The 24,072-nt window shown below is 41.0% G+C and overlaps 1 protein-coding gene across 1 annotated transcript in view; it reads right to left on the reverse strand.

Annotated features, from left to right (window-relative positions):
* Positions 1–24,072, reverse strand: part of LOC124544901 (armadillo repeat-containing protein 2) — a 171,999-nt gene that overhangs the window by 85,243 nt on the left and 62,684 nt on the right. The window lies entirely within an intron of this gene.

The following is a 24,072-nucleotide window of genomic DNA, read 5'->3' on the forward strand; positions in this document are numbered from 1 at the left end:
ACACACACACACACACACACACACAGTATATAAGTATGATTTTATGAAGATACATCAGACGGTTGGCTGTGGCCTTGACCAAGGAAATATCCCAACATTTGACAGACATCATTGTTAGCTACAATAGGCAGGAAACGTGCTTTGTTGGTGCTGCACGTGTTAGCGATTTTGACCAAGATAAACTCATGCTGCAGTGTTCTTCCTTGGCATGCCAGTGTAGAGGTGGGCACAGAAAGCTATGTGAAAATTCCATGCAATCACGTGTACAAGGTTCATGTGTCTATCTGAAGTTTTATATTAGCTCATTTTACTGTTCATGTTGCTTCTGCGTTATCTTTCATTGACTGTATGGACACCCATTTGTATTGTGATGCACTGTGAAAGTTTGATCATTCACAAATGCTGCAATAAACTAGTACTGTTATTGCCAATTATCAACTTAAACTTAATTTATCTCTTTTAAAAATTTTTACAACTTATACTAGAGGTACCTCAAGTACTATCATTCCAATTTCGTTGTACAATTATATGAGAAATAGGTTATTTCTGAGAATTTTCGGACATTTAGAAACCTATTTTTTCATAAGTTATTGGTTGGAGTGTTTTGGATACCTACCTTAGTTTGTAGTAAACCAGCATTTGTCATTCACGGTTCTGCCAAAAAATACATCACCCCTGAAATTCACTGTATAACAATGCCTAAAACTGGGAGTTCTTGAGAATTTTTGGAAGCTAACATTGTCCTTTCCGTACTCTATGAGCAATTTGGAGTAAATTGGAGTTTGTGGTTCAGTTTTTGTAGCAGATATTCTAACATATGGTGTAACATCTAGATTTTCATAAAAGAGGAGTAGCCCAATATATTAACTGCATTTATTGTAAATTAACTACGTTTTTGAGTTTGATACAACTGTAACTAAGATCAAAACGTTTTAGAAAACTAGCAGTTTTTACCACAAGTTTTTGTGTTGTCTTAATAGCAATCTCATTTTGCGTAATTGCTTTAATTCTTATGGGCAATTAGCAACTTTTAGCTCAACAGATTAAAAGATAATTAGCGAGCTTAATTTAAAGTTGTTTGTTCACTGCCATGTAGAACATTGAACCAGCCAATATGCAGCTCCACTGAGAATGCCGTTTTTGAACATGGCTGAGTTGGTTGGCATTCATAAGCAGCTATAAATTGCCCTGACTACTGTCAAATGATTGGCAGCTCCTGTGAACTGATGTGTTGGAAGAGCTCCCAAGCACTGTGTACCTGGGATATCGGTACCAGAGGTACCTCAAGAACTATCATCTCCTATGGATCCTGTATCTGCTGCAGAAAGTACAGAATCTGTCATTACTCATCCACTTGACCGTGACTGGCATGTCAATGGTAGATCTAGGTGTCTTGTACAGGGTGGATGGGGACCAGGGAGGATACATCACCCCTAGCCAACATGTTTGATGCACTGTCTTTCACTAAAACTGAGCCAGTGGGACTCACTTCATCTGTTTTGGAGACAACTGTTTTGTCCGGTGTCAAGAGGAGGCAAACACAAAAGGGTATGAGTCTATTAATTATGGGCAGTTTAAGTGTACAATGAATGATGGTATCATTTATGGAAATGGCAGCACAGGACAGGAAATGACAACAGGTGCACTTAGTGTGTATCTCTGGGAACCTCATTCAACATGCTGAAGAGACTATTCCAGCAGCCACTAAGGAAACAGGTGCAACAAACTGCACATTCGGTGCATGTTGTAACAAATGGAACAAATGATGCCTGTCTTCTGGGCTCCAAGGTCATGCTTGGGTCATTCCAGCGACTGGCAGAGAAGGTTGAAAAGACCAGCCTCGGGCATGGACTTTCTATGAAGCTCATAATTTGCAGCATTATTCCCAGAACACCTCGTGGCCCCTTGGAACTGAGTTGAGTGGAAGAACTGAAACAGAGACTTCGAAGGTTTTGTGACAAGTCAGGCTGTGACTTCCTCAACATGCGCCATGGGGCTGAGAACTGTAAGGTCCCCCTAAGTGGGTCAGGTGTGCACAACACATCAGAGGTTGCTACTCCGCTAGTTGACTGCAAGTGGGATGCACACAAAAGTTTTTTAGATTAGGCAACTCTCCATCCAATCCAGACAAAGATAGCTGTAGGAAATCTGGAAGTATCACTGTTAAGATCGGAAGAAATGCTTCCCACAAGCGAAAGTATTAAAATCGTAATGATAAGCTGCTGAAACATTCACAACAAAGTGCCAGAGCTTGAAGCACTCACGAAAAGCAATGAAGCTCACATAATACTAGGTACACAAACTTGGTTGAACCTAAAATTGACAGCAGTGAGATTTTTGGCGAAAATTTAAGTTTATATCAAAAGGATAGGCAAATGGGAAATAGAGGTGGTGTATTTGTCACAATATACAAGAAACTTAGATCCACCAAGATAGAAATTGAAGCTGTGTGTGAGATTGTTTGGGCAAGGGTCAGTATCGGAGTCAGCATAAAATGATAATTGGATCATTGTATCGCCCACCAGACTCATCTTCTGATGTAACCAAAAACTTTAGAGAAAAAAACAGTTTACTTGTACATGAGCTCCCCCATCATACAGTAACCATTGGCAGAAACTTCTATCATCCAACAATTAATTGGGATGATTACAGTTTTGTTAGCAGTGGGCTTGATAAGGCCCCATTCATGATGGAAATATGTTGGATCTAATGGGAACAAGCAGACCTGAACTCTTTGAGAATGTCCACATCAAAAATGTTATCAGTGACCGTGACACAGATGTGACAACAATGATTACCAAAGTACAAAGAACAACTAAAACAAGCAGAAAGATAGTATATATGTTCAGTAAAATAGATGAAAAAAATCTGTATTGTCTTACATGAGTTAGGAACCTGAAACTCTCAGCACAGGGCCGGAGCATGTAGAGGAACTATGGTTCAAATTTAAAACAATAGTCCACCATCCACTGGACAGATATGCACCCAGCAGAACAGTTCATAGCCTCTATGGTGTACAGTTACTATGAATAAACTTCTAAAGAAACAGAGGTTACTGTATAATAGGTGTAAAACAAAGCATAGGGTTATAGATTGAGAGAGGCTGAATGAAATGTGCTTAGCTGTCAAGAGAGCAATGCATGAAGCCCTTCAATGACTAGTGTGTTAGAATGTTGTCAAACGATATTTCACAAAACCCAAACAAATCCTGGCCATATGTAAGGATTGTTAGTGGTGCCACAGTTATTGTCCAGTCCCTAGTGAATGAGACAGGAACTGAATTTGAGGGTAGCAAAGCAAAAACTGAAATGCTTCACTCCATTTTCAGATGTACCTTTATAAAGGAAAAAACCCATGAGAATTGCCCCAATTTAATTCTTGAACCACTGAAAAGATTAATGAAATAAGCATTAGAGTCAGTGGTGTTGAGAACACCTGAAATCATTAAAATTGAACAAAATTCCATGGCCCTATGGAATTTCTGTCAGATTCTACACTGAACTTGTGGCTGAGTTACCCCCTCTTTAACTATAACCTATTGTAGATCCCTCAAACAAGGCACTGTTGCCTCATTCTTGGAAATAAGCAAAGGTCACACTCATCTACAAGGAGGGTAGCAGAAGTGCCCACAAAACTACTGTCCAATATCCTTGAGATCGATTTGTTGTACAATCTTAGAACATATTCTGGGCTCAAACACAATGATGTACCTTGAACAGAATGACCTCCTCAGTGCCTATCAACATGGATTCCGAAAACATCAATTATGTGAAACCCAACTCGCACTTTTCTCACATGACATACTGAAAGCTTAGCATCATGGCCATCAAGTAGATGCAGTATTTCTTGATTTCCAAAAAGCTTTTGATACAATACCACATCTATGCCTATTGTCAAAGGTTTGCTCATATCAGATATCAAATGGAATTTGTGACTGTATTGAGGACTTTTTTTGCAGGGAGGACACAGCATGTTATCTCGGATGGAGAGTAGAAGTAACTTCAGGTGTGCCCCAGGGAAGTGTGTTGGGACCCTTGCTATTCATGTTGTATACTAGTGACCTTGCAGGGAATAGTAATAGTAATATCAGACTTTTGCAGATGGTGCAGTAATATATAATGAAGCTGCATAAATAAAACAACACATAGTATCCTGTGATTATAATACCAATGAGTTGGAATCAGCAACTCATACAAATATCTCGGTGTAACACTTTGTAGGGATATAAAATGAAATGATCACATCGGCTCATTTGTGGATACAGCAGGTGGTGAACTTCGGTTTATTGACAGAATTCTGGGGAAGTGTAATCAGTCTGAAAAGTAGATTGCTTACAAATCACTCATGTGAGCCATCCTAGAGCATCGTTCAAGAGTGTGAGACATGTACCAAATAGATGATACTGAAATACCAAATAGGTGATACTGAACACATACATAGAATGGTGGCATGAATGGTCACAGGTTTGTTTAATCCATGGGAGAGTGTCACAGAGATACTGAAGGAACTGAACTGGAAGACCCTTGAAAATAGGCATAAACTATCCCAAGAAAGTCTATAAACAAAGTTTCAAGAACAGGCTTTACATGATGATTCTAGGAATATACTACAATTCCATATGTAACACTCACCTAGTGATCGTGAGGATAAGTTTAATTACTGTACAAACAGAGGCATTCAATCAAACATTCTTCCCCCACTCCATACGTGAATGGAACAGGAACACACTAATAACTGGTACAATGTGATGTAGCATCTGCTATGCACCTTATAGTGGTTTGTAGACTATAGATGTAGAACAGTGAATGACGATTAGGGCATTGAATTACTTAATTATTCTGTGTGTTTGCTTCTACAAACTCATAATAACTATTCATCTACTGTGCTGAAATTAATAAAATAGGAACCGTCAAATACAATGTTGAATTGCAAGTTTGTTTCATGCAATTATACTGAGTGATAGGATCAATTTCCAATAAACAGATTCCAGGAATGTTAGGAGTGTTCATCACTAATACCACAAATGCCAGAAGAAACAATCTAAATGTATGTTCGTAGATTTTCCCGGTGAATGAGATGCTTGAAGGTCTCTCAGGCATGCAGCTGGGTTGACTGGTCGTTGTACAACAAATTTTCAGCGGCGTAACATCTACATCTACATCTACATCTATACTCCGCGAGCCACCTAACGTGCCACATCATCAGGTTACTCCTGTTGACTGACATCCTAGGCTGGCGGGTGGTGTGGTATATATATCTGTTGCCTCTCCCCTCCACTGACTCCGCATATGGACCGAGGGATGTGCAGGCCACGGTGGTGGGGGTAGCTTGCGCTGACGAGATGACTGATGGGTGTCAGTACACATGCCACCTTCGGTGGGTGTGGTGCCCCGTTTCCGCTGCTCCTGCGGAAGTTTTATTGCTGGATTCCACGTTTGGCAGAGTTGAAATCTGTTGTCCTTGTTAATAAGGTTCTCGTGCTTCCTTGTATACACAGACCCAAAAGTGGGATGTGTAGTGCAAGACTTCCGTGTTCTCATATTTCATACGATGGTTTGTCTCGAGGCAATGTTCTGCGATTGCAGATTTTGTAGGCTGTTGGAGATCGGTGTGCTGTTTGTGCTCGGTACACCTTTCCTCGATCGTGCGAATGGCTTGCCCCACATATGCTTTCCCACACTCCCACAGTATGAAATAAACTCCAGATTTCTGGAGTCCTAAATCGTCCTTTACTGTTCCTACAAGGGACTTGATCTTTGGCGGCAGGCGGTAGATGCATTTGACGTTATGATGTCCTAGAATCCTGCCTATGTTTCCAGATGCGTTGCCTGTGTATGGTACGTAGGCTGTCGCTTTCGGTGGATCATCATCAGGTGTCGGCTGTGGTGTGGTCTTCTGCTTGAAGGTGCATTGAATTTGGCGGTCACTATAGCCGTTCTTCTGGAACACATCCTTGAGGTGGTCTAGTTCTGGTTTTAAGCTTTCTTCGTCGGAGATCATATGAGCTCTGTGAACCAATGTATTTAGTACTACTTCCCTTTGTGACAGGTGATGACAGCTGGAGGGGTGAAGGTACAGATCTGTGTGGGTTGTCTTCCGGTAGACGCTGTGTCCCAGTGTTCCATCAGGCTTTTTCCATAGCAGAACATCCAAGAATGGTAGCTGCCCGTTTTTCTCCACCTCCATGGTGAACTGAATTTGAGGGTGGGTAGAGTTCAGATGTTGTAAGAACAGTTGGAGCTTCTCTTCCCTGTGAGGCCAAATGACGAATGTGTCATCAACACATCTGTAGAAGATTGTTGGTTTTAGTGGTGCTGATTCTAACGCTTTCTCCTCAAATTCTTCCATGTACATGTTGTCCACCACAGGTGACAGAAGGCTACCCATAGGTACGCCGTCTGCCTGTTCATAGTAGTGTCCGTCAAAAAGAAAATATATTGACATGAGCACAAAGTTAAATACTTTCGTAAATGTGGGCCCAAATTTCTTCTCAATAAGATCCACCAAATCTTTGAGTGGAACTCTCGTGAAAAGTGATACAACATCGAAACTGACCATAAGATCTGAGCTGGCCAACTTGAGTTTCCCCATACGTTCCACTAACTGTGCTGAGTTTTTGATGTGGTGCTCACATTTGCCAACCAATGGACTCAACACTGCGGTCAAATGTTTGGCAAGCTGGTATGATGGCGCTCCTATAGTGCTCACTATCGGTCTCAGAGGAGTGCCCATCTTGTATACCTTTGGAAGTCCATAGAGTCTTGGTGGTGCGGCAGCACGTGGCCGAAGTTTCTTCGCTGTCTCGTCTGTAAAGGTACTTCGAAGAATTTCAATCGTCTTGTGCTGTATCCGACTGGTTGGATCTGTCGTCATCTTCCTGTAAGCGGGGTCATCCAAGATCTTGTACATTTTCTCTTTGTATTCTGCCGCCGTTAGTAGAATGGTTATGTTCCCCTTATCCGCTGGGACTACAACAATGTCTGGATCATCACGCAGAGACTGCAGCACGGCCCTTTCCCGTCTGGAGATGTTGTGTTTCGGCAGTCCGGCCCTGGCGAGTGTGTGGCACGTTTCACGTCGTAACTCCTCCGCCGTGTCGGGTGGCTGCTTTGAGGCAACTTGTTCCACTCCACTGATGATTTCTGCGACAGGGATTGCTGCTGGTGTTGAAGCAAAGTTTAAGCCTTTCCCTGTAAGATTCATAATTGTGCGCTTAGTCTCCTGTTTGGGCTGTTTTGATGCAAGCCGATCAAATTTTGATGACTGTTTCATAGTTGCATTTCATTGAGTCCTCTTGGATTGTGCCCAGGAGGAACATTCAACCCATTCCCAGGTGACAGGAGAGAGCAGGGACACCAATTCTAGATGTAGGGCAAAAAGTTTGCACCCTATGGAGTCAAGCTGGCGACGTGTGTCTCTGATACGTTCATGCACTAGGGCCAGGCTAGCTCTTCTGGTAATTCAGTTCGCCGCAGGTGTCTGGATATGATGTACGATCTTGGCAAAGGTTGGCACAATTCAGACGTCATGGCATCTCTTCAAGAAGACGAGTGCACTCAGAAGCCATTGTTTCTTGTTCTGAAGCTTATCAAGCTTCTTCACTTGCTGTACCATTTACTCACCATAGAGGAATCTTATGTGTGTTCGTAGATTTTCCCGGCGAATGAGATGCTTAGAGGTCTTTCGGGCATGCAGCCAGGTTGACTAGTCGTTGTAGAACGAATGTTCGATGGCGTAATGTGCTATCACCATCAGGTTACTCCTGTTGACTGCTGTTGACTGACGTCCTAGGCCGGGGGTGGTGTGGTATATATACCTGTTGCCTCTCCCCTCCACTGACTCCGTGTATGGACCGAGAGATGTGCAGGCTGCTGTGGTGGGGGTAGCTTGCACTGATGAGATGACTGATGGGTGTCAGTACACATGCCGCCTTCGGTGGGTGTGGTGCCCCGTTTCCGCTGCTCCTGCAGAACTTTTATTGCTGGATTCCACGCTTGGCTGGAGTTTATTTCATACCGTGCGAGTGTGGGAAAGCGTATGTGGGGCAAACCATTCGCACGATCGAGGAAAGGTGTACCAAACACAAACGGCACACCGATCTCCAACAGCCTACAAAATCTGCAATTGCAGAACATTGCCTCGAGACAAATCATCGTATGAAATATGAGAACACAGAAGTCCTGCACAACACATCCCGCTTTTGGGACTGTGTATACAAGGAAGCAATTGAAATCCGGCTGCACGAGAACCTTATTAACAAGGAAAACGGATTTCAACTTAGCCAATCAGCCAAGCGTGGAATCCAGCAATAAAAGTTCTGCAGGAACAGCGGAAACGGGGCACCACACCTGCCGACGGCGGCATGCGTACTGACGCCCATCAGTCATCTCGGCAGCACAAGCTACCCCCACCACCACAGCCTGCACATCCCTCAGTCCATACACGGAGTCAGTGGAGGGGAGAGGCGACAGGTATATATACCACACCACCTGCCGGCCTAGGATGTCAGTCAACAGAAGTAACCTGATGATGATGGCACGTTACGCCATCGAAAATTTGTTCTCCAACTACCAGTCGACCCGGCTGCATGCCAGAGAGACCTTCAAACAATCTAAATGTTGTAATGTATGTAGTCTCATATGAAATCATTATGATGGTAACTGAGCACTCTTATTTCATGTGTCTATGGGTCACAAACAAGATTCATATTTACAAAATCTTCAATGTTGAAGAAGTGAACTGCAGGGTTTCTCACATATACAGGGGGTGTACAAAAATATGGAAACAGAGCAGGAAATGACTACTTGAACATAAATGCAGACACTAGCCAAGCCTGTAGGTTGTGATTGGCACATGTCTAATGTCTTCAATACATTGCAAATGTCAGTCATGCTCAGAACAATGTTCTGTGAAGTTATGAGCTTATCATGTTGGAGCTAACTGTAAGTGAATTCAAATGTGGGCAAATTGTTGGCACTCATATGGTGGGTGCTTCTGTAACCAAGGCAGCTGTACTGTCGGTGCTTCAAGAGGCACTGTATTAAAGATTTATACCGCATACAGGGAAAGTGGAGAAACAACATCGGCTGTCACAATACAGACAAAAGTGTGTGTTGAGTATCACGACAGATGGTCACTGAAGAGGACTGTGATGAAGAATAAGAGGATGACAGCTGCAAAAGTCACTCTGGAATTGAATGTCTCACTCAAGAAACCTTATCAGGAACCAAGACAACATGAGGATATCTCCAGAACAAGGGTATTTCAGAGTGAGATGGAATTCCAAAACCACTCATCAGTGACGCAAATGCCATAACAGATAAAGATGGCGCACAAGCCTTAGGACCTGGGCTATGGAGCATTGGAAAAATGTCATTTGGTCAGAGGAGCCTCGTTTCGGACTGTTTTCATTTTGGGCTGAGTTTAAGTTCCAAGAGCAAAACATTGCAGGATTTCGGAGATGATTTGAGCAGCCATATCATGGTATTTTTTGGGCCCCACAGTTACTCTGCAAGACTGCATTACTGACAAGCATTATGCAATTGTTTCGGCTGATCAGTTTCATTCCACGTTACAGTGTTTGTTCTCCAATAGTGCTGCTGTTTTCTGAGATGACGGGGCCCCTGTTTACACCACTCGCAATGTCCAGGACTGATTTGTGAGCTTAGGGATGAATTGTTGGCTCTCTCTTGGCCACCACAGTCACCAGATCTCAATATTATTGAGCTTTTGTGGTCTACTGATGATAGAAAGGTGTGTGTTCGCTACCCACCTACATCATCTTTACCTGAACTTGCAACTATTTTGCAGGAAAAGCGGCATAAGATTTCCTTGAAAACCATATATGACCTGTATTTATCATTCTAAGGAGACAAGTGGAAGCTGTTTTGAATGTAAATGGTTTTCCTACATTATATTAGGCATGATAATGTGTTATGTTTGTGGTGTTTTCTGCTGTACCTGTAGCAGATCATAAAATTATTTAGCTTTCAAGTTCATGTGTGCATATGAGATTCTATTTACATTAGAAAAAAGAGGGGACACTTGAAGCTAGGGCAATTTTCCGATCTTTTGTACCTGTCAATGTGTCACTCATCTTTCACCAGCATATCAGTAATCACATTTTCTCAGTTTTGTTCTTTCTGTAGTGAAATTTCCATAATCATAATAATTGAGAGTATCTCATGTCTAAATCATATCATTCCAAAAGATTTTGGCCCTGAAGTGTCCTTGATTTTCCCAACCCTTTTATGACATTGGTAAAATGACAAAGTGCCCAAAAACAAATCATACATATAGTACACATGTATCAACTATTAGTTTGGCTAAAATTGGGGAAGACACCAAAGAAACACTGAAGTAAGTGAGTCATTGAGTTATATCTTCCACTCATTATATCAGTAACAGACAATTTGATGTGGAACATACCTACTGAACAAATTTCACACGCTTCTGGTGGTAAATTGGGCACTTATAGGTTTGTACTTTATCTGACTACTAATAACCTCCACAGCAGAACCTACTATTACACACTTGTGCAGTGGCATTTGACTTGGAGATAGCTGGTTAGAGTCCCGTTGGTATAAGAAGTTTCCATCACCAGTATTTGGCTGGCAAGGGTTGGCAACTGAATGCCCATTGGTGTCTCCCAGTAAGCAATGCCATACAGCATGGCATTCCTGATTATGATTTTCATTCAATAATTCTTCTGTGGTGCGGGAGAAGTAATTAAGAGGAAACAACCTTATCTTCACTTAAAAATGCTGTTGCTATCCCTCAAAAATTTAATTTCTCTATGAAATTTGAAACTTTCAAAGCATATAGATTGTTGTTTCATGAAATCTGGGATGGGCAATCACTTGCTGCCATGATATTATGACACAGAGTCTTCTGGCCATCTTCAAGTGTACACTAATGAAAGTACACTGAGCTCCCCTGTTTAAACTGCACTGGGGTGTGCATAATGTACCCAGATGTCACTGCACATGCATTGGAACAGCATAGGTAAGCCTGTTGAAAGTTTGAGTGCTGCTGTGAGTGCCCTCTTCAATATCAAATCAAGTATTACTCTCCACAATCATGTAATATGAATGAAACTGTGTAAAGTTGATAGCCAAACATCATACAGAAGCTACTTCGAGGACTAGGGGTTCTAACACTTATGTGCCATAACATTTACTTCTTAACTGTATTTGCAGTTAATACCATGAATGACTTTAAGATGAACTGTGATGTACACAATAACAGTATTATAAATAATAATAATTGCCATATAGACTACTGGTTCACATCTCTTTCTGCAGTTCAGAATGAAATTTAAATTTTTGTGCAAATATCTATTATATGTTGTCAGTAGACATCACACAGGAAATTGAAAATCCCAAAATATTCAACAACTTATTAGTCATTCTGCAATTTATCAGAATATTTGGACGTACAGAATGTAAATGCCACATAGCTCTAATCTTGAGTTTGCTAGTGTATAGACACCTAACAGTAGCCTGTGTAGAGCAAATGCTTTGCTTCGAAGTATTAGATAAAAATAAACCGCTGAGTAAAATAAGAGACTGAGCATTAGCTTTCAGCAAAGTAGTTGTTGTTCTGCTAATGTACCCACACGAATAATTCCTATAATTATCAGTGCTGCAAAAAGATAAGTACTAGCCATAATTTGTTACTAACATACTTTACAGAAGTAGCTTGGAGTGACTGTTTCTACATGTTAATGTATAACTCGCCTTGTTGTACGTTCCTGAAGACATATTGGGATTTACGAAATACAATGAGTTAATTAAAGAGCCAACAAATGAGTTTTCATAGTTGTTTTTATTGCTCAGAGGCAGATGTGCTGATGTATGGACAGTAACAATAAAGGCAAATTGTTTTCAATCATGATTTGGCAAGAAGTGTAATTTATTGGTAAAATGCTTGGGAGCATCCAAACTTCCTCTGAATGATTTTAAAGCCAAGTAGAAATATTCTCAGCAATTGCTGTATCAAAGGCTTTTACAATTTTGTTATTGAAGTCATTCAAATTGTTTGTGGTCTCAGTGTCTGCACATAAGATGTTAGTCTTGGTAGCAATTTCGAACTTATTCAAGTTTCTGAAAACAGTGTAATTGTCTTAGTGGAAAAGAGTAAGGGAATAAGATCACTGCCAACTCTGTTAACTGTTCAGCTAGAAAAGCACAGACAGTTAGCTGAACAGAGCAATGGATGTGTCTCTGACAATAGAAAATCCTACTTGGTTAATAATGTGGGTGACTGTTTTGATAATAAGATGAATGAGGTATGATCCAGACTCCTTCAAGCTCAGGACCATTGCTGCTGCTGGTGTGATAGTCAAAGTTGACATTCCTTGTGTTAAATGTCACCAATGATAATGCACTTGCCTGATGCAGTTATGAAATTGGGATCTTTAGGAAATGGGCTTGCTGGTGTATGGTGATGACAAAACCAGCTCTGGGGTAGCCTCACAGCCCCAACCTCTTCTTGCAAAAAGTGTAGTGGTAGTTCTAATGTCATAATAGGTAGGTCTTTTTGTGTAAAATAGAGGCTGCACCAAACCTGGGGTCATTTGGGGTGGAGTGATGGCAAATCATCAAATCATTTCATCAACATGTAGTGGCTGAGGACTGGCTTAAACTTCCACAATGGCCAATGGCTAGTTAGTACCTCTGTTTTCTAGCTTGTAGCAAACTGCTGCTCTAGTACTTTTTTTCTGGTTGAAATCATTAACACACACATGACTCTGAAGATTTTATTCTGTTGAGGTGGAGAATGCATTCAAGGACTTTCACAGAGAAACTGAGAGGCACTGGTTAATCAGTGGGGTGAGAATGGCACTTGGTTGCTGGCAGCCAGCAAGGTCACCCAAGGTGTGAGAAACTGTAGATGCCAATGACTCGAAATGCCCATCTTTGAGGACAACACAGGAAGAAGCATGAGAGGTTTTATCCCCCCCCCTCCCCCCCCCATAAAAAAAGGAAGAAGAAGAAGAACACCCTTAGCTGACCATGTTCTATAAAACAGTCAGCTGATCAAATTTGATGAAACTTCTGTCATGGTTCGCACTTACACCTTCTGAGACAGTGTAATTAAAGAGACCATTGAAATGAAAATCACTGATTACACTCATTACACTCTTAATAGAGACAGGGACCAGCAGCATGGTATTGGATCCAACAATGGTGAAGCTGAAGTGGGCGCATCAAACACAAAGTCAACATTTTCCCATATATGCCACATATGGTGATGCTGTAAGAACAAGTGACATCACAGTCAGCAGTTAGTGTACTGGGTGGTTATAATTAAACTTTCCCTATTTAACATGTTATAACACAAAACTAATTACCATATGAGTACTAAACTTGGCAGCATGAATGTCCAGAGTATGCCATGCATGGTTTCCATACACCACAGCGTCACCATTCACTTCCATCTATGGCCACCAAGTGTCGTGATCACTCATCGTGATTCACAGTCTCACACACTTGACCAGTCACAGTGCACTTATTGGCGTATCAACACGAACTGGGACAAAAGGAGCAGAGCATTATTGGTGAAGCTCTATTATCAAAACAACAGTAATGATGAAGCTGCAGTCTGAAAATATCGGTGGCTGAAAGGATTACAGAAGGGTCCTCTTTCTCCACCTGCTGTGTGGAACATGTTGAAGAATCAACTGGAGAACTGGGAAGAGGTCGACGAATGGTTACACAACAGGTGGTTGATAAAATCGCTGTTGCTATGGCAGACGATGCTGCATGCAATTCCTGATCATCAGGCAGTGCACATTCTGTTATGACAGGTGAACATCCCGCAGTCCAGTGCTTCAAACCATTCTCAAATGGTATCTATACAAAATCCATATCGTACAGCAGTTTGCACCAGAGGACACATAACAATGTGTTGACATCACTCCCCACTTTCTCGCAAGGATTGAAGTTGACGAGGGCTCGCCCTGTACCATCCTATGGACAGAGGAAGCTCATTTTTCACTGATGAGTCAAGTGAACATACAGAAGAGCTGAATGTGAGGATCTTTACCCTCAGTCACTGTGCATGAAGTTCCTCTGAATGGTGAATGTGACATCGTATGGTGTAGCTTCATAGCTACATTCATCATTGGCCAATTATTTTTTGAACAGGTTGGCACTCAAGGACCAAAGATATGCAGTGTGACAGGCCAGTATTACTGTCCTATGCTTCGCCAGCATGTCATACCTGCCCTACAGGAAAGAGACGCATTGAACTCAACAGTTTTCATGCAAGATGGAGCGCCACTGCTCACTGCTCATGAAGTTCACCTGTTTCTACAAAACATATTTGGAAATGATGAAATGGTTGTATTATCAGCCAATCATTTCCAAATGCTTGGCCAGCATGATCAAATGTGATCTTACTCCCTGTGGTTTCAGGTTGTGGGGCTACCTGGAGAACAGAGTTTATCAGGGGAACATTCACACATGTGCTGATCTAAAGTGCAGCATATCAAGAGAGGTATCCAGCGTACCTATGGACATGCTTCGTTCTGCTGTGCAAAATGCAATCCTTTGCTGTCAGACTCTTCTGGACACTGATAGGCACCATATTGAGTCACTTTTGTGGCAGTAATGGTATCAGTATGTAATGGGATGATGTACTGTAGCAGCACATTAAAAAGTGCTTCAATTGAATTGATTCTGCATTATTTCTCTTCCCCATGTCCCTGACTTTCATGGTACCACATTTTGTCATCATACGGTAATTAGTTTCCGTGTTATAACCTCCCACTACATAAGTGCATACCAGCAGCCCAGTGGCAGTTATACCACATGACAATGGCCAAGGAGCATTTTAACCACTTGAGAAGGCTGAAATACCAAGAAAGTTTTATTCTGAGTGGATAAAGAATGATAGGAAAAAGATGCACTGCAGTACTCAGATGCCACCATTTAATACCACCATTTAATCCTGAAAATCTTAATAAATAACAAGAGTAAAGATAGAAAGAGAGCTTAATGAAGGAAATGGAGCCTCCTAACTGACCAGTGTGTATCATGTTTCATGTAAGACAGGCAGGCACTATAACATGGCTTGCTGATCTGGAAGGAGGATGGCATGTTTCAGACTCGGGATGAAAGTGTCAAGTATAGGCATTTTGGCTGTCAAAGACAACAGATCTGATGGATTTGCACACTGATTGTGGTTCTTACTATACCTAAGTGTCCATCTGGCACAATTTATATGTGTGTATGTTTGTGTGTGCATGCACACACGTATATATACTCTGGCTTGTTAAAGGATTTATTCCAAAAGCTAGCAAATTTTCTTTCTTTTTTTGTGTGTAACTGTTGACAACTAAAGGCTTTTGCTGTTTTATGAGTGGTCTCCTTTACTCCTAAATTATTTATATTATTAGTTCTAAGGTGACTGAACATATCAGTGACTTAGTTCTGCTATACCTGTGATTTATTCCATTCTGGTTTATAGTATCCATTGATTATTTGATGAGTATCAGTATAATACATGTAACTTTGTTTTCAGATGATGTTCTTATTGTGAAGTATTCAGGTGGTGACATTGCAAAGAACCTAATATGATTATCTAAATTATTCCAGAAGTGCTTTCTCCAATTGCAGAGAAAAACATGATTCCATTATAAAAGTATGTTTTATTATTTGAAAAGTTATTAGCAATTGTTGGCTGGTAATTGGAGTAAAGGGAAAGTTTATTATGGGATTTAATCCAAAGAGCACACTTCTTTTCTTAGAGATGAGGCTTTTGTAAGCAAGAATACTGTGGAGAGCAGTCTTGATGGCATATACAAAGTCTTGTACCTCAACTTCAGTGTTGAGAATGGAATTAATAAATTCCTTGGTTGAGGAGTTTAGCAAATTCAACATTTATTGTAGTTTCTGGTGAGGTTGGCATTGCAGATCTCTTTGGACATATTAGATTCAGATTCAGATTCTTTATTCGTCATTCAGAATTATTACATGCAATAGACTTTGTCGCTTCACTAAACCTATTAATTTTATAAAATACATTTTTACATATTTAAGTTGATATTGGGCATTTCTAAAAACTCTTCTTTAGAATAGAATAGGATAGTTAACAAGAAGTTGTGGACCTTTTTCTTAAATACTATGACTGGCATGATAGAGGCATGTTCAGACAATTTGTTATATGTTTTAATTGCCATGTACTTATGACTATTGTTAGTTTTTGTAATCTATTTTGTGGCAAGAACAGAGAAGTACAGATTCTTGTATTGTAGTCATGCCTTTGATTCGTTACACCTAAATTTGGTAGTTCAGCAAGTACATAGTTAACACTATCGAGAATATACAGATTAATAACTGTTAATATTCTATATTTAATAAACAATGGTCCACAATCTGTCCTATTATCTACTTTTGCCACTGCTCTGATTGATTTCTTCTGGATCACCAGAATTTCATTTTTTTTTCTGCTGTTTCCCAAGAGTATTATCCTACACCTTAAAACAGATTGAATAAAAGCAAAGTATCCCGTCCTTACACATTCAAATGTCACACAGCACATCAGTCTCTTCAGCAAATATATAATTCTTGGCAGCCTAACCACTATGTGTTCAACATGAGAGTTCCATGTTAGTTTTGCATTTTCTTTTCCTATTTTTACAGTCTTTGATAGACTGAACCAGATATTCTGGGTCTTTTTCTCATTTAGCAGTAGACCATTCGCATAATACCATAATATTGCATTTTCTTTTGCCAAGGCAGAGTGGGTTTACCTTCGTAGTTAGCACATTGCACTTGGTCAGTAGTGCTGTGGCCAATGACTTGCTGCCTGGCACACCTGATGATGTGTCTGCATTGCTCAGTGTCAGACTATAAACTGTAATAGTGTGATCACTGGTGGAGCTGCTCGGGTCAAGAGTAGGTTGTCTCTATGAGTGATGATAACAAGTTGTGGCAGAACTCATTTGTAAGAAGGTAATCATGCATTTCATGAAGGGATGTTTTTACCCAAGTTTCATATATAAACATATTGATTTACTGCAAGGTAATGAAATGGTATACACAGACCCCTATTTAAAGTTTGGCATGATTTCCAATGAACTTTTCAACACCCACATATTACAAATCAAAAATGCTAAAGAATTATCTATCAACTTCCTTCTTCTCTGTAGCAAAATTTGACCCTGTACTTGATATATTATTTGAGTTACATGTAGTAATTATAAATGTAGTAACAGAACTGCTCCAAGTTTCCACATCTTGCAGCTGATATACAGCTCAATGTGTTGCTCTTTTTAACAAGCAATAAGGTTGCCAGGAGCCACTCCAGCTGCAGAAAGAGTAAGTGAAATATTCTTTATTCAGAAAGGAGAGTGACACTGGGTGCTTTATAGATAAACTTAAAATTATATTCCTCAGAGATGACAATCTTTGTAGGATTACATAACATTTTTTATACTGTGTATTATGACTTTTTGGAGAACAAAAACCTCCTATATAAAAATCAACATGGATTCTGCAAACAGAAATCTTACAAAATTCAGCCCTGTCAATTCACGCCGTATTCCTTGACTTCTGGAAGGCATCTCATACAGTTCCGCACTGTCATTCGGTGAACAAAATATGAGTTTACTGTGTATCGGATCATATCTGTGCCAAGTCAGGACTTCCTAGTAAACAGGGTTCTATATGTTCTTAACAGAATAAAATCAACACATGTAACAGTAATTTTGCAAATACCCCAAGGGAGTGTTATAGACAATTACTATTTATAAAAAGTATACAAATGATGTAGGGGATAATATCAAAAGCTCCATGTAGCTATCTGCAGACAATTCTGTTGTCTGTAGGAAGGAGTTATCTAACATGCACCTAACACTAATTGTACAAAAAGAAGATGAAAAGCTGAGAGTCTTTAGGAAAAATTCTACTTAAATGTAATTCATCCATGAAAGAAATGGCTTACGAAACACTCATTCAACAGAATCATGAGTACTGTTCATGAGGATGGGACCTCACCAGGTTTGATTAACAGAAGGGAAGAAGATGACGCCATAAAGAGCAGCATGTTTTGTCATAAGGTCAGTGGTGTGTGTGCATTAAGAAAAAAGCTATTGCTGCAAACAATAGGAGTGGTGTTATGCAACACTGTTGAAATACCAAGACTGTATATTTCAAGAAGAGTTATTCTGAGAGTGTATTTTCCAAAAAGAGATGGGCAACATACATTCTGCAAAATAGCACCATGAAAAAATCTAAGCAACTAGAGCTTATAAGGTTTATCGACAGTCATTCCTTCCATGCACCATCTGAGAATGGAACAGAGAAGGAGGAAATGATAGTGTTGCTAGAAGAACCCTCAGCTACATATTATAAGGTCGCTAGCAGAGAACAGATTTAGGTGTAAGTCATGGCCCTAAAAATGTAGTGTAGAATCTGCAGCTCACATGAAAGAGAGGCAGTTTGATTGTCTACATGTTTAATCTAATCATTCTTTGATTTTTTTACCTTGTAACCAACTAATTAATCTGTGTTCATTTATTCAGATACAACAGCTGAAGCCCATTAATACTGCTGGAACAAGCAACATGCAACAACAGCAAATAAATATTTAATTGTGGCCATCTAAGCTTAGTGCAGACTCTGCTAATCTACCAGTTTCAACACTGTTCAATTCTGTATCTCACAATTGGATTATTTATCTGGGTTCATCCTTTCCAACACAGCTCAACAAGCCCACTAGTATCGATGGAACAAGTGACATGTGGCAAGGGGGAATATTTATTTAACTGTGGTCCTCCAAACTTCACATGGAATCTGCAAATCTCACATTTTCTTCATAGATCAATATGTTGTTTCTCATAATCAGTTCATTTTTTCCACATACAGTTGCAGAGGCCCACTAGTATTGATGGAACAAATGATGGATGGTGACAGTGAATATTTGTATACATGCTCATTCAAAATTTAAGTAAAAAACTCGATGCTTGCCAAATTTTTCGGGGTTGTATGATCATACAGTCTAGTTAACTTAGAATTATTTAGTTAGTTACTTGTTCCATAGATCAAGTTCATAATAAACATAATGATGTGGAACGTGTCAACAGAACAAACATAGAACAGTTATATATAGCCCAATTGACAAAGACCAAAAAAGGTTGAATGGAGGAAAAAATCTTGTAGTCGCAAGCTTTTGTACAGTGGGAGGAGGGAGTGCCGTGAATAACATACTAAAAATTCCTACTGGTGGGATGTGATTGTGAAGAGTGGGGAACATTTTTTAATTTTTCTTTGAGAAACTCAAAACTGCAGCTTCTAGTGAAAATGTTTTCCAGTACAAACTTCAACTACTTTAAATTTCCTACAAGAATGTCCTGTTCATATTTTCTCTAGGGCTAACTGTTTCCACATTGCAGGAGAAGGAAAAAATTTCTGATTATTAAAACTAGTGTTTTAGTGGTATAACATTACTGTTTAATGTTAAATGAAATGTGTTAAGAACAAATGTTAAATGTGTGTACCATGTCTAAATGCAGTACAACCATATTAAATGATAAACTGTGATCTGGGGGTTTAACAAGGTGGAGAGGGTGGGGGTGGAAGTTCAAATCACAAGCAAAGGTAAGTCAGTGGATTGCAGTCATTGATCTCTCTTCCTTTATAGGTCTGGAAAGCAAGTAGTTCATTCTCCACTCTGTTTACCTTGCTAGGTGTTCACAAAGTCATACCGACCCACCTTACAAATCACTTGCAACACAGTGTTCACATGCCTGGATGGTGTAAGTGCATTAAGACTACATGGAATACAGATATGGATCACCAATAATACTGATGCAAGAAATGAATATGGGCAGAATCTACATAAATTCCTGCACACCATATTACTATATTACACTACTAGACAGGAAATTGATACTTAATCACCCCACAAAGCAGCTGTAGTGTTCTTCCAAGAAAGGGAACTTCCCCTGCCAAGAGTGCCATTTGATTTTCATTTTGTGGAGAGATTACACCTACACATTATTTTCTGTCCAGTTCCCTTATGTGAGTAAATAACTTCACTCAGCTCATCTTTATACAGCAGAGTTATTTTCATTTTATTAAATATGTATTTATATGTAGTTGTTAAGTGAACAATATGTAAAATCCTGCCACAGCTGGAGTTGTCAGCTGTTGACCACACTGAACAGCATGTTCCAAGTGTAACATACCATCAACATCCATTCAATAATGTCGATTTCATTGTCTTCATTATCACTACCAGGAATCCTTTTCACAGCATGAGGGCTATCAAATGCTTCAGTCCCCTCAACAACCTCTGCTATTTCAACAAGCATCAAGCAATGCTTTGTAGCAGATTACAGTTCCAGACTTGAACATGATCAGTGCCATTCTATAAGACATATTCACACCCATCTTGGAAGATATACTGTGGATGCGGTCGCAGAGGGTGGGCTTACTGGTAGTTGGGAGCTCCAACGTCAGGCGCGTAATGGGGCCCCTTAGGGATATGGCAGCAAGAGAGGGGAAGAAAACCAATGAGCACTCCGTGTGCATACCGGGGGGAGTCATTCCAGATGTGGAAAGGGTCCTTCCGGATGCCATGAAGGGTACAGGGTGCACCCATCTGCAGGTGGTCGCTCATGTCGGCACCAATGATGTGTGTCACTATGGATCGGAGGAAATCCTCTCTGGCTTCTGGCGGCTATCTGATTTGGTGAAGATGGCCAGTCTCGCTAGCAGGATGAAAGCAGAGCTCACCATCTGCAGCATCGTCGATAGGACTGACTTTGGTACAGAGCCGAGTGGCGGGTCTGAATCAGAGGCTGAGACGGTTCTGCGACCGTGTGAGCTGCAGATTCCTCGACTTGCGCCATAGGGTGGTGGGGCTTCGGGTTCCGCTGGGTAGGTCAGGAGTCCACTACATGCAGCAAGCGGCTACACGGGTAGCAGGGGTTGTGCGGCGTGGACTGGGCGGTTTTTTAGGTTAGATGGCCTCGGGCAAGTACAGAAAGGGCAGCAGCCTCAAAGGGTGCGGGGCAAAGTCAGGACATGCGGGAGCCAAGCAGCAATTGGTATTGTAATTGTAAACTGTTGAACCTGCATTGGTAAAGTACCGGAACTTCAAGTGCTGATAGAAAGCACCGAAGCTGAAATTGTTATAGGTACAAGAAGCTGGCTGAAGCCAGAGATAAATTCTGCCGAAATTTTTACAAAGGCACAGACGGTGTTTAGAAAGGATAGACTGCATGCAACCGGTGGTGGTGTGTTTGTTGCTGTTAGTAGTAGTTTATCCTGTAGTGAAATAGAAGTGGATAGTTCCTGTGAATTATTATGGGTGGAGGTTACACTCAACAACCGAGCTAGGTTAATAATTGGCTCCTTTTACTGACCTCCCGACTCAGCAGCATTAGTGGCAGAACAACTGAGAGAAAATTTGGAATACATTTCACATAAATTTTCTCAGCATGTTATAGTCTTAGGTGGAGATTTCAATTTACCAGATATAGACTGGGACACTCAGATGTTTAGGACGGGTGGTAGGGATAGAGCATCGAGTGACATTATACTGAGTGCACTATCAGAAAATTACCTCGAGCAATTAAACAGAGAACCGACTCGTGGAGATAACATCTTGGACCTACTGATAACAAACAGACCCGAACTTTTCGACTCTGTAAGTGCAGAACAGGGAATCAGTGATCATAAGGCCGTTGCAGCATCCCTGAATATGGAAGTTAATAGGAATATAAAAAAAGGGAGGAAGGTTTATCTGTTTATCAAGAGTAATAGAAGGCAGATTTCAGACTACCTAACAGATCAAAACGAAAATTTCTGTTCCGACACTGACAATGTTGAGTGTTTATGGAAAAAGTTCAAGGCAATCGTAAAATGCGTTTTAGACAGGTACGTGCTGAGTAAAACTGTGAGGGACGGGAAAAACCCACCATGGTTCAACAACAAAGTTAGGAAACTACTGCGAAAGCAAAGAGAGCTTCACCCCAAGTGTAAACGCAGTGGCCTTGTGGTTTCAGTTGCCAGCCGACCTGGGTTTCTGCCATCTTCGACTGTCGCTGTATCTGGCCCCTATGCGTCATCTGCATTCCTGGAGGGGTGATGTCCCATCACGTCAACCAGAGTGGCTGTGCACAGTGGGGCATTATCCCAAGGGCACATCACATCCCCCACCTCATGCCTGTTCCTGTGTTGCAGACAGTCTGGTTCACACTGCACAGGGAGTCACTGCCTGGGATATCAGTCTGGGTTTCTTGACTCTGTCCCCTTTCCTCAACTGCCATTGCTGGTGCAGCCCCTGCTGCATCTGACACCGCAGTGGCCATCGTCGCCACCTCCGTTGCTGGGTCCAATGCCCCAGCTTTTGCCTTTGGCACCAACCACTGACCTCGACAAGTACGTCACTGTGGTGTGCACTGCAGCTGCAGTGGTTATAGGCTAAGTACTGACAAACTTATTTGTGCTCTTTAATACAGTTATTAAATTTAATAGATTTCAGCGGTGTTGCGTGCCGTTTGTGGCAAAATAACGACTTAATAAACTTTTGTAATCGTTCGCTCGCTGTGTTTTATAGAGTTTTCAGTGTGTTGAAGTCATTTAGTAAATTTCGTGCTTTAGTTTTCAACTGACGTTTATTATTCTTTCTAGTGAAATATTTCAGAAAAATTTTCATTTAGTGTTTTAACTTCGCTTAGTGTTACAGTAGTCGTTTTAATTTTTTGGTTTTAGCTAGTAATTTTGTGAAGTTTTGCTGGTATTGGTATCAGCTGTGTTGTAGTAGTATTAATACAAGTAGCTGCTTTTTTAGTAGGCAGAGAATTTCGAGACCATTATTGTTAGTTCTTAAGTAGTTCTACTGGTGTAATTGAACTTTGGTAATGTAGACGTATAGTTTTTTTCAGTAACTGTAAAATTTTACCATGAGTGAAAAGTGTGGGCTCTGTTGTAGGTTTGTGAGTAGTGGATTACGGTGTGGGATTTGTTCAAAGTATTTTCATTGGGGGGAATGCAGTGGGGAAGCCAGTGGTCATTTTAGGGAGATCCTCTCCTGGGAATGTAGAATCTGTAGTAGAAACAAGTTAATAGAGGAGCAGGAGCATAAGATCTGTGCCCTTCAGGTGCAGTTACAATGCGCAAAGGAGGAACTAGATAGGTTGAGGAGGGTGAAGGGTGGTAGGGAATGGGAACTGGCAGTTGGCAAGAAGGTAGCTAGGAAGAGGAGGTATTCAGAGAGTTTTACTTTGCATACATGCAATAGATATGACCAACTGTCAAGAGTTGAGTGGAGAGGAGGCTCGTGTAGCTGTAGATGTAGGTAACTTGCAGCAGTCCTCAGCAATTAGGAGGCCTAGGTTAGTTGCAAAGTCTAGCAGAAAGGTTTTGCTGCTAGGTAGTTTGCACGGTAGAAGTGTGGGCCAGCAGTCGTAGGAAGTGTTGGGGAGTGAGTACCACATCACCAGCATTGTGAAGCCTAGTGCAGGGTTGGCTCAGGTGACCGAAAGCATAGGGGAGTTATGTAAGAATTTTACGAAAGAGGATCAAGTAGTGATAGTGGGTGGAGCAGGGAACAGTCTTGATACGGACAGGGAATATGATGTCAGTGGTGACTTGGTTAAGATAGCTACTCAAACTGGTGGCACTAATGTGCATTTCGTGCAACTGTTTCAGTGTCACGATTGGCCTCACCTTAATGCGGCTGTTAGGTGCATTAATGTGGGGCTGGGGAGGGCACTGATGGCAGAGGGCATGGATCACATCTCAGTGGTGCCAGTTGGGTCTATCAGTAGATGGGGTTTCACTAGGCATGGCCTGCACCTCAATAGGTATGGGAAGGGGAGGCTGGCTAAGCTTATAGGTGACAGTGTAGTGGGTGGTGGTGGTGGTGGTGGTTGTGGTATCACTCATGGAAAAATTCCTGTAGTAGTTGGTGTTAGAGCTGCACATTTTTTAGACTGAAGTCGGCTGATAGGTATACCCGCTTAAAGGAAGTGCCTCTAACTAAGGGCTCACCTCCAGAGGATGTAATGTTTCCAAGTAGAGAAGGAATTAGCATATTTAATCAAAATATAAG

The sequence above is a fragment of the Schistocerca americana genome, chromosome 8, assembly GCF_021461395.2.
Source record: "Schistocerca americana isolate TAMUIC-IGC-003095 chromosome 8, iqSchAmer2.1, whole genome shotgun sequence".
Taxonomy (NCBI): Eukaryota; Metazoa; Arthropoda; class Insecta; order Orthoptera; family Acrididae; genus Schistocerca; species Schistocerca americana.